This window comes from Malurus melanocephalus, unplaced genomic scaffold (assembly GCF_030028575.1).
Source record: "Malurus melanocephalus ecotype Western Australia unplaced genomic scaffold, MMel_1.1 scaffold_700, whole genome shotgun sequence".
Lineage (NCBI taxonomy): Eukaryota > Metazoa > Chordata > Aves > Passeriformes > Maluridae > Malurus > Malurus melanocephalus.
Genome location: NW_026623932.1, coordinates 45,636 through 56,732, shown reverse-complemented (window position 1 = coordinate 56,732; position 11,097 = coordinate 45,636).

Here is an 11,097-nt window from a genome sequence, read left to right as displayed (position 1 = left end):
AAGGAAAAGCAAACCTGGCCAGGATCCATAAAGCAAAGAGCTGAGCAAATTGGGGCAATTGTCAAGGGAGGTCAAAGCTGTTGCCTGTCAAGGTTGGCAGTTTCCTCTAGAAAGGACTTGATGTGAATCCTCCCCCCGGAGTGCGGGCGGTGAGCAGGGGCAGCTCTGCTTTCCTGATGTGCATCTTTTCTGTGCGATGAGTTTTGCAGCCACAGCCGATTTTACATCACAGTGAGCATTTAGCAGCTCCTCTACCGCTCCTTTCCCGGTTTTGTTTGGATCCAGTTTGGGTGATCTTTGCCCGTGGAGTGGGAATGAGGAAAGGGGACCTGGGATGTGGGATCAACACGAGAGGCAGCACGGAGATTAAAACCACCCAAAAAGGAGCCGTGTAGCACCTATGGGCACCTGAAACTTCCACAAAAAGGAATTTTTGGGGACATGTTGGAGGTTGAGATTTCAAACCAAAACAGGACACCACAAGGAGGTGGAGCCCCTCTGCTCTGGAGGCAGGCTGGGAGAGCTAGGGGTGCCCAGCCTGGGGAAGGGAGTGTTCTTAGAGCCCTTTCCAGTGCCTAAAGCAGCTCCAGKAGAGCTGGAGAAAAGGCTTGGAGTGGCAGAAAAAGAAGGGAATAGCTTCCCACTGCCAGAGAGCAAGGTTGGATGGGATATTGGGACGAACAGCCCCTGCTGGCAACCTCMGCAGAGAGGTGGAGCAAGGTGAACAATTCCCCAGTTGCCAGAGATGTTTCCTCCAGGTGAACATCACCAGGGCTCCAGGGATTTGTCCTGCACCTCATTCTCCTTGGCACTGGAAYGACCTCGGCTGGTGCTCCCAACCCGCTGCTGGCCTGCGAGAAAATAATGAAGAATTAATTAAGACCGAGCTCTCATCAGTGTTAATGCTTCAGAGCCCCTTCAGACACCACTGCCGAGCATTCCAGGTGCTTCTGCCTTATGAAATAATCAGGATGGAGATGCAGCCAGAGCTGTGGCCTCGGCCCTGGGCACTGATCCCAAAAATGGATCCAGAAAAAATGGCTTCCAAAGATTTCCCTCCTTCATTTTTGCCGTCACGCTTCCTCTTCCTCCTCCCCACGGAATTCTGGTGTTTCTCTGCTGTTTAATCTCCCCTAGCCCAAATCTTCTCCAGTACAGAACCCAAGGGTGAGATTGCTCCGGTGACATCCTCTAGGAGAAATTCCCAAGCTCTGCTGGCCCTACAAACCTCCTTCAGGAGGTCACAACATTCCCATTCTCTATCCACAGCACCCACCGCAGGGAAATCTCAATCCAAACAGACCCCACCCATCACTGGGAGAAACACCAAACCTTTGGAGCCCTCTCTGGACCATCAGGACAACTTTGAAGTCATGRTTGACCATGACCCCTGAGTCCTCAGAGGATCTTCATGGCCCACTGCTTCCATGAAGTCACCAGTCTGAAGGACTGGCTTATGGGAATGTGAATTTTGTGGGGTAAAGATTCCTACAAAATGAATGTGACCACCAGGAACATAGGAARGGTTTTTTTTACTCCTTGGTGGCTGTTCAAGAATTCCAGCTCTTCTCAGAGCTGCTCCAAAGGGTTTTCTGACTGAAAAATCCCAACTATTTTTTTCCCTCTGGGACATTTAAAAGGATCTGTTCCCTGAGGAGACTCCCCACAAGCACTTGCCGAGGGTTGGAGGGGATGTGGGTTGGGGACATGGATTTCTTTCCATCAGGGATAGCAAGGAAACTCTCAGATTAAAGAGTTGTCTGGACTTGAAGTGTCCATGTCCTTATCCTGGACTGAAGGAATGAGAAGGTCAGGAATTCTAAATTGTGGGGAAAAGCCATAAAGTGCTGGATCCAGTGCAGCCAGAGGTGGTTTCTCATCCCAGCAGAGCAAAAAGGGTTCCAGGACCTTCCTTATTCCCACAACAGACTCCAAGAACGAGGATGGAATGGGACTGTATCCTCAGAAATGGCTGTGCTGGCAAAATCTTTGGGAATATTTAGTGCAGGAACTGCTGGTGGCAACAGGCAGCACGAAGAAACTCTGTGGGACATCACAGAACAAGTGGAGCTTGGGGAAATTTCTTAATCCCTCTCCTTACTCAAAGGCTGGATTTTGCCTTCTCCATCACTCGGGAGAAAGGAGCCCCCAGTGCTGCTGGCTTGGGATGSGACTTGGAGCCAAAGTCTGGGCTCTGAACGCCAGCTCAGCTTTGAGGGGGAGGAACTGASAGCTGGAAAATGCTAAAAGATCCATTAAATCATTGCTCCATCCCCGGGAGGGCCAGCGGGATTGTCCCCCCGAGGTGGCTGGCATGGAAATGCTGCTGTTGTGGGGTTTTCATGGAGATCCTCTGGGAACAGCTCCCTGCCAGTGGAGGAAACTCTCTGAAATCTCTACATTTTGCTTCTCGTTAGTGCAGCCTGATCATTCCCCTCTTCCCACGGGGATTTCTGCCCTCCAGGTACAGGAGACCTTTGATTCCATCTGCCTTGCCAGCTGTCTGTCTCCCCAGGTCCCTGCAGGTTGGTGCTTACCTGGAAGGGATTTTTCTGAGCCTTTGGGTCCTGGCAGCCCCCAGGGCAGGACAAGAGGCAGGAAAAGCAGCTGAGTGATTGGTCAGGATGCAAACAAAGGGAAAAGGTGTCCGAGGAGGATTGTCGTGGCTTAGGAATTCCCCTGGAACACATCAGGCAATTTCATGTCTGGACGCCTGTGAGGCTGCATTCTCCCGAGGCCAGCACCACCTTTCCCAAGCTGTGCAGGAGCTGGAAGCCAGGATTGTCTTGTTCCCTGTGGGACAGCAGAGGTGTTTATGGATTTGCTTCCTAACAGGCAGCTCTTGCCACTGGAGGGATCAGGATGCAGAGCCTGTGTCGAAGTGGAAGGCTGGGAATGGTGGTCAGGTCAGGGTGGGGATGGTTTAACGCAGGTTAGGATCTGGGGGAAATTGGGATGAGAAGGTTTGTGCCTCCTCTGGCCAAGCAGGAGGAATGAATTCTCTGTAAAACAAGAGGGAAAGGAACTGTGAGGCCTCAAGTGAGACACAATGGGTCTGCAGTGGGTTTGCCAGAGGGTTTGGAGCTGTGCAGAGCCAGAGAGACAGGGAAAGGGATGCTGGTGCAACACCTCTGGCATCACATTTTTCCCTGTATTGGAGAAAATCCAGCAGCCAGCCCATGTCTGGCTCTGCACAGTCAGGGAAGGAATTTATTGCAGATCAAATCCAGAGTTTATCAGAGCTGGCAGAGGTCTCTCCTCTGATGGAAAAGCTGCTTCCATCACACCTCCTTCCACCTGGGAATGTCCCACATTTCCAGGACCATTTTGCTYAGGCATAAAAACCAGCCCCTTGTCCAGCAGCTCCTGTGCTGAACCAAAACCAGCAGTGAAAACTCCGCTTTTGGAGCACCGAATCTGGGAATAAAAACACAATCCTGAAATAACCAAGGTGGATTTAGACTGTGAACGTGCGCTGTGAATCCCAAGGTGGATTTAGACTGTGCATGTGCACTGTGAATCCAATTTAAATTGTAAAATGTTTAGGAAGCTGCCTGCTGGTGACAAGGATGTGCCCTGTTGTGTCCTGTTGTGCATTCCAGGGGACAGCCAGGTGCTGTCACTCCACGTGTGACATGGACAGCAATAACTGACCAAAACACTCATGAAAATATTGAAATGGCAGCTCTGAGTGCTCCAGAGGCTGCTCCAGTCCTGGACAACATGAATCCAACACAGGGCAACAGGAAGATGCASCTCCAAATCCTTTGAGCCACTTCCACCCGCCCGGTTTGGATCCTGCTGCCATCACTTGCTGGCACTACATTCACCCCTTCCCACATCCCATGGCAGAGGAGTTGGAATTGGCTTATCCTGAAGGTTCCTTCCAACCCAAGCCACTCTCTGATTCTGGGATCKCTTTGCAGTTGGGGTGAGGTGAGGCCAGCACGCCGCTGTTGCAGTCCCAGAGGACTCCCCACGGCTCCCAATGCCTTGATCTCAGGATCAAGGAGCTCTGGGGCCACATCTGCCAGCCTTGTGCTGGCGGCGTCACGCTGCTGCTGAAGCCGCGGGATGGGACAGCCCGTGGGAGGGACAGCTCCGATCTTCCACCCCGAAAAACATCCCGGGATCAAACACGCTGATGTTTCTCCCTAATCTATGGGGCCAGGTCCCCTCGGCTTCCACCCCAGCATTTCCAACCTTGCAACCCTCGGGGTTAACCCGGGAGCATCCTCCTCCCTCTCTCCGTGCCCTCCCCTCCTCTCCCCGTCTCGGCGCTCGCCCCCGCCGGCAGCCGAGAGCCTCTTTCAGGTACCTCGGAGCTTTAATTGAAAGCAGCCGCCGCTGCACACAAAACACGCCGAGACCCGGGAGCCACTCTGAAGCCTGACTCAGGATGGGGACCCTGCCGGCGCGACGCGGGGCGACAGATAATTAAAGTGACAATCGAACGCGCGGGGGATGCAGCGATGCCTCCCCCGAGGACGGCGCGGCAGCATCGGGCGAGTCGTGCCGGGCCGGTGGCTCCTTTTTGGCCACCTCCAGCCCGGCTACGCGGCCACCTCCGCCTCCCGAGCCGGGTCTGAAGTCCCCCGGGTGCCATCGGTGCGGGACAAACAGGCAGGGCTTGATCGCTGGAGGCTCRGGGCGTTTAAAAGCGGGAGCAGGAGCGAGAGTCGTGTGTGAGCGTGAAGACAGATGGGCTAAAATTTCTGAATRCTCATGAAAGATTCAGGGGCGTCACTTGTTAAATTTAATTGGGAGAAACCCGACTCGGTGCCTGACTGCACGGTTTGGTGGCTTTTGCTTAAGAAGTCAAGTGACAAGCTTGTCGTCTGTGTTTTTCCCTTCTCTCCTTCCCTCGCTCCCTCCCGCCTCCTCTTCCCAGCTCCCGCCGTCGTGAATAATTTGGGGAGGATTATCTCCCGTCTCCTGTTGGGGCGAGCATCACTCTAGGGAGGAGAGAGGTGGGATTCTGGTGATGCTGTCAGCTTGGGATGCAGGAGATGGGAGTTCARGTGCTGCTGGATTTTGATCCAGACCCAGGAAGGGGTGTAGGGGCTTCAATAAATGTCATATGCCAGCAAAAATTTGGGATGCGATCCCTCTGCCACGGGGCTGGGACATTTTTCTTCCCCACATGAACACCTGGTGGGAGAGGGGGTGGTGACAAAACCCCTCTCCAGGGCAGGATCTCCTCTGGAGCTGAGTTTTCCAGAGGGCGGAGGAAAGTTGTGTGCGAACAGGGGTGATTATGAAATTTAATGGCTTCTTCTCCTGGGGGATTTTGAAAGTGATGGTTGTTTTCAGTGACTAATTCTTCTTTTCAAAAAAGGAGATTCCAGGAGGGAATCATCCCTCCAAAAGCCGATTTCTCTGCTCATCGTGGCTGYCTCTGCTTCCAAAGAGAAAAACAGTCCCTGCTGGAGGGTCAATTCATCTCCCCTGAACTTTGATGTCTGCAGGAAAGCAGATGAATCACACTTGAAAATTCCTGCTTCTCCCAAATGACTCCAAGAGAAGCTGGAGTGACTCCCCAAGGTGTTCTGCTCCACAGATATCCTTGGAGAGGTGGTGTGGACTCTTCACATTCAGGTGTGTGGTGTCCCAGGCATAACCTGAACTCGGGGATCAGGGACAGGGATTAAGAGTTCCCTGGGGCTGGTGGGTGGGAATGGGAGCTCCTGGATAAATTTTGGGAGCAGTTGGAACCCTGCCAGGTGAYCTGGTTATCACTTCACATGCACCAAGGACACGAGACATGACCCTTTTTAACAGGTTTTGTCTGGTGGGATCTTCGAGCCTAAACGGGAACAATTCCTGAGATTTTATGCTTTGCAACGTATAAAATCCACTTGTCTTTCCATGTGTGTCCATCCATCCATCCATCCATCATCCACCCATCCATCCACAAAATCATGGAATGGTTTGGGTGGGAAGAGACCTTCAAAATCATCCCTCTGGCATGGGCAGAGACACCTTCCACTATCCCAGGTTGTTCCAAGCCYTGTCCAATGTGGCCTTGGACACTTCCAGAGATGGAGCAGCCACAGCTCCTCTAGGATTTCTATTCCAGGCCCTCCCCACCCTCCCAGGGAGKRATTCCTTCCCAATATCCCTTCCCACTCTCTGGYAATGGGAAGCSATTCCCTCTTGTCCTGGCATTCCAGGCATATGAAATGGGTTTATGGAATGAATATGGCTCTCTTCCAGCTGCAAAGTCAGTGATTTTCTTTTTTGTGCCTCAATCCGTGATCCTGGGGCCAAAAGGTACCTTTGGATGAACATCTGGATGTGCTGGAGTGTGCATGGAGAGCTTTGGACACAGAGCCTGGAGTTTGGACAAAAAATTAGATTTTTGCTTTACTTCAGGTGCCAAACTCTCACATTTCATGAGAGTGAGACTTGGTACCAAGATCTTTACCCCAGGTTTCTAGGACACCTCAAGTCACCCACAATTTTGTGGGAACAATGCTGACTTTGGTTTAGTGAAACCCCACAGAGTTGTAAGAGAAAAAGCTCTTGGTGGAGATCTCAGTAAGCTGTTTGAAGTGTAAGATGGGTCAGGGGATGTTTAGGGTTGGTATTAGGAAAATGTTCTTTGCCCAGAGGGTGGTCRGACMYTGGAACAGCTCCTCAGRRARKKGKYMSMRSCCCMARSCYKSCMRRRSYYCMRGRRKKKTTKRAMMAMMMYYYYMRGSMMMRGGKKGGRWTTTTKGGRWKKYYKWRRRGRMCMRGRATWGGCCTGGATAATTCTTGTGAGTTGMTTCCTGCTCAGGATGTCCCATGATTCTAAAAACTGTGGGTTTTTTTTGCTATTTTCGCTTTCCACGAGCTTTACCTTGAACTCATTTCTGGCTCCATGGGACCATCCCATGAGCAGCAGCATCTTCAAAGGCTCAAGGGACAGAAATGAAAGTGCTACCTCCTTCTTACCCCTGTTTATTACCCCCTTCATTAACAACTTACATTTCCAGCATCCACTGCTCAAGCTTTGCATTTGGCTCTAGGATTTTTCACATTTTGTCTTCTCTGAGATCAGTTTTACCCAACCCAGATGTCAGCATGGAGCYGGGTTCCCACAGCTCTGGGATGACTCAGGTGCAGTTTCACACAGATCTGAGCTCTTGCTTTGAATTTTTCAGGATGAGGATACACATTTTAACAAAATGAAAGGGTGGAATTTTTAATCACAACTACCCCAGGGAAGAGGGGGGAGTTTATTGCTTGTAATTAAAAAAATTTGTCTTTTTGTGCTCATCCTTCCACAAYTCTTCTCTCTCTCGGGCACCTCCAGGGAGCCTCTGCTAAATCCTTGGAATGGCTCCTCAGAAGGAAATTACCAACACTGGGAATTTTTCACAATATTCTTGTGCAGAAATAGGGAGGGGATTCTGCCCTTCTGCCCTGMTCAGGTGAGATCCCACCTGGAATGCTGCATCCAGCTCTGGGTTCCCCAGAACAGGAAGGACATGGAGATGTTGGAGCGAGTCCAGAGGAGGCACCAAGGTGATCAGARAGATRGAGMAGCTCTCCAAGGAAAAGCTGGGARAAYTGGGATTGTTCAGCCTGGAGAAGCCTCCAGAGAGATCTTAAGGCCTAYTCCAGTGCCTAAAGGGGYTCCAGGAGAGCTRGAGAGGGACTTGGRACAARGGATGGAGRGACAGGMCACAGGGAATGGCTTCCCAYTGCMAGAGGGCAGGGWTAGATWGGATATTGGGAAGGAATTCTTCCCTGGGAGGGTGGAGAGGCCCTGGAATGCAATTTYCCAGAAAATCTATGGCTGCCCCATCCCTGGGAGTGTCCAAGGCTGGGTTGGACAGAGCTTGGAGCAACCTGGAAGAGGCTGGGATAGTGGAAGATGTCCCTGCCCATGGCTGGGGGTAGAACTGGGTGATCTTTAAAGTCTCTTCCAACCCAAACCATTCCAGGATTCCATGAAAAAAAGGGGCCAGTGCAGTCCAGAGCACATCAGGCAGCACCTGCCTTTGGGTTCAATCCCAGCAGCAGCTGGGGATGCTCCTGGATTTGAGTTCTGTTGGAGAAAGCGAAGAATTTCTGTGCAAAATCCCAAACAAAAAAGCAACTTTGTCTTTTGAACACTGCCAGAGATTGTCTCTGTACTTGTCCTTTTCTTTCTTTTTAAATTTTTTTGCCCCTCAGAAAAAGGGAAAACAACTTCTCCTCTTCTCTCCATCAGCAAAGGGAGGAAAATAATTATGAAAGGAAGAAAAATGCTCCCCATAATTTTTTGTGTTGACAGTGAAATCTCCAAAAATCCCCTGCTTTGCTTTGATGCAGAATAAAAGATTTTTGAGTGACACAGAGACTYTTGTGTTGTTCTGTTCTCCATTTTTCATCTCAAAAATGCAGTGATGAAGAGCCTTTTATTACYGAGTCTCCACCAGGATTTTTTGATCTGACATTCAGGTCCATCTTGTCAGAAGTTGGRGAATCATGGAATTATARARGMTGGAAAAGATCRATTCCAAYCATTTCCCCAGCACTGYCAAGGCCACCACTGACCATGTCCCCAAGAGYCACATSYGCATGGATTTTAAATCCCTTCAGCAAGGGRAACTCCACCACCTYCYCAGGYAGYSAGTTCCAATGCTTGACAACYCTTYCAATGAGGAAATTCTGCCTGAAATTGATTTAGGACCTGCTTTCAACACTGCTGGTGCTTTCCAAAGGTGTTTTTTGCTTGTTTTCCAGGGCCAAAGGCACCCTTTAATTCCCAGGGTATTTGTTAATGGAGTCAGGCAGCTGGAATGGGTCAGTGCCCACAAAGGGATGCTCCAGGGATCTCTTTGGGTCAGTGGAGTTCCAGTCCTCTGCYGGCACCACACGGTTTCATGGAATCATGGAATGGTTTGGGTTGGAAGGGACCTCCAAGATCATCCAGTTTCCCCCTCCCTGYCTTTCCACTATCCCAGGTTGCTCCAAGCCCCATCCAACCCAGCCTTGGACACTTCCAGGGCTGGGGAGTTTCCAACCAAGCTGCAATATTCCGTATGGGAGAGGCGGGAATCCTGCTCCAGGATGTGCCTGTCTTGGATTAATGTGTGGCTGAAATCAGTGTCCAGTGACAGGCAAGGATTCTGCTCCTCTGTCTCCCTGGGATCCAGCAGCAAAAGGATGTGGAACTGCTGGAGCAGATGCAGGGGAGGCCACAGAGATGCTCCAAGGGATGGAGCCAGGCTGGGAGAGCTGGGGGTGTTCAGCATGGAGAAAGGAAGGCTCCAGGGAGACCTTAGAGATACTTTCAGTGCATAAAGGAGCTCCAGGAGAGCTGGAGAGGGACTGGGGACAAGGGATGGAGCATCAGGTAATGGGGACTGGTTTTCCACTGCCAGGGGGCAGGGTCAGATGGGATATTGGGAAGAAATTCTTCCCTGYGAGGGTGGTTTGCATTTGGCAAATGCAATGGTGAGACCCTGGAATGAAATTCCCAGAGAAGCTGTGGCTGCATCATCCCTGGAATTGTTCCAGGCCAGGTTGGACAGAGTTTGGAGCAACCTGGAATAGTGGAAGGTATCCCTGCCATGGCAGAGGGGGGTGGGACTGGGTGAGCTTTAAGTTCCTTCCCAACCCAAACCATTCCATGATTTTATGGCCATCAAGGYTGGGACTTGAACCCTTTTCCTGGGAGAGCTCATTGAGCAGGATCTGTGCAAGGCTGGGAAGAGCTGGCAGGGAGCAGGGCCTGAGCCAGCCCAGGGTCCAGTTTTAAGTTACTGCTGCTTAGGGGCAGAAATAGCTCCTATTARGTTGCATTTCGAGATTTGGAGCCAGAAGGTTGAGGTCACATCCACAGAGCCGGACCTGGTGATTTGTGTCCTCTGCAATTCCAAGATCTCTCCCCAGGAGCCCGCCTGGGAATGGCATCCTCCTCCTCCTGCTCTGTTGGGACACAGCCTCTTCCAGGGGGGATTTTGCTGCCTGAAGTTTCACCTGGTGGGGAAGTGTCCACGTGGGAAATGGAAAAATCGCTCCTGCCTCAGTTTCTCCTTCTCTAAATGGAAGAAGGGAAGGGAAGGGAAGGGAAGGGAAGCATTTCCTCATCCTGTAAGGGTTGGAACATCCCACCGAGAGCTGGTGGCAATGTCACTGAACACCAGCATGGAGCTGCCCTTTGAAATCACCCTGTTCTGCACGGAAGGAGAATTCCCCTCTATGGAGAAGGGCCAGGCATCCCTGGAAAGGGACAAGTTTAAAGGTCAGGGATGTGGGGTGGATCCAGACCAAAATCCTTTTCCCTCAACCACCTGCTCTTGCTAGAAGGATAAAAAGTTGTGTCCCTGACTTCCTGGTGCTCACCCAGCCTCATCCCAAAACACAATTTCATGGACACTCTGGGACATGCGAAACACCTGGCCAGGATCTTCCTGCTCCTATGTGCTGATTTCTCCATGGATGAATCCCACTCCAAAAGCCCCTCTGGAAAAACTTATCCCACCTCCCCAGCCAGAAGAAATTAAGGCAAAAATTTCCAGTGTTTAAAGGAYTCAGRAAAGTCTGATGGCCTCAGACTCTCWGATTGATTGACTCTCAGAACTGATCTCAGGCAGGGATGTAAAGATTCTTGTCAGTGGACAACGTAGCAAAAGGGGATACCTTAAAATCAAGGAATGGTTTGGGTTAGATCAACCATTTCACCCCCCCTGCCATGGCAGGAACACCTTCCACTATCCCAGGGTACTCAAAGCCTCGTCCAGCCTGGCCTTGGACACTTCYAGGATCCAGGGGCACCCACAGCTTTTCTGGGAATTCCATTCCAGTCCCTCACCACCCTCACAAGGAAGAATTCCTTCCCAATRTCCCATCTATCCCTGCACTCTGGCAGTGGAAAACCATTCCCTGTGTCCTGTCACTCCAGGCCCGTGTCCCCAGTCCCTCTCCAGCTCTCCTGGAGCCCCTTTAGGCACTGGAAGAGGCCCTAAAGTGTCCTCTGAGCCTTCCCTTCTTCAGGCTGGGCATTCCCAGCTCTCCCAGCTTGGCTCCATTGCAGAGGAGCTCCAGCCCTGGGAGCATCTCTGTGGTCTCCTTTGGAATTACTCCAGCAGCTCCATGTCCTCCTGCTGTTGGAGGCTT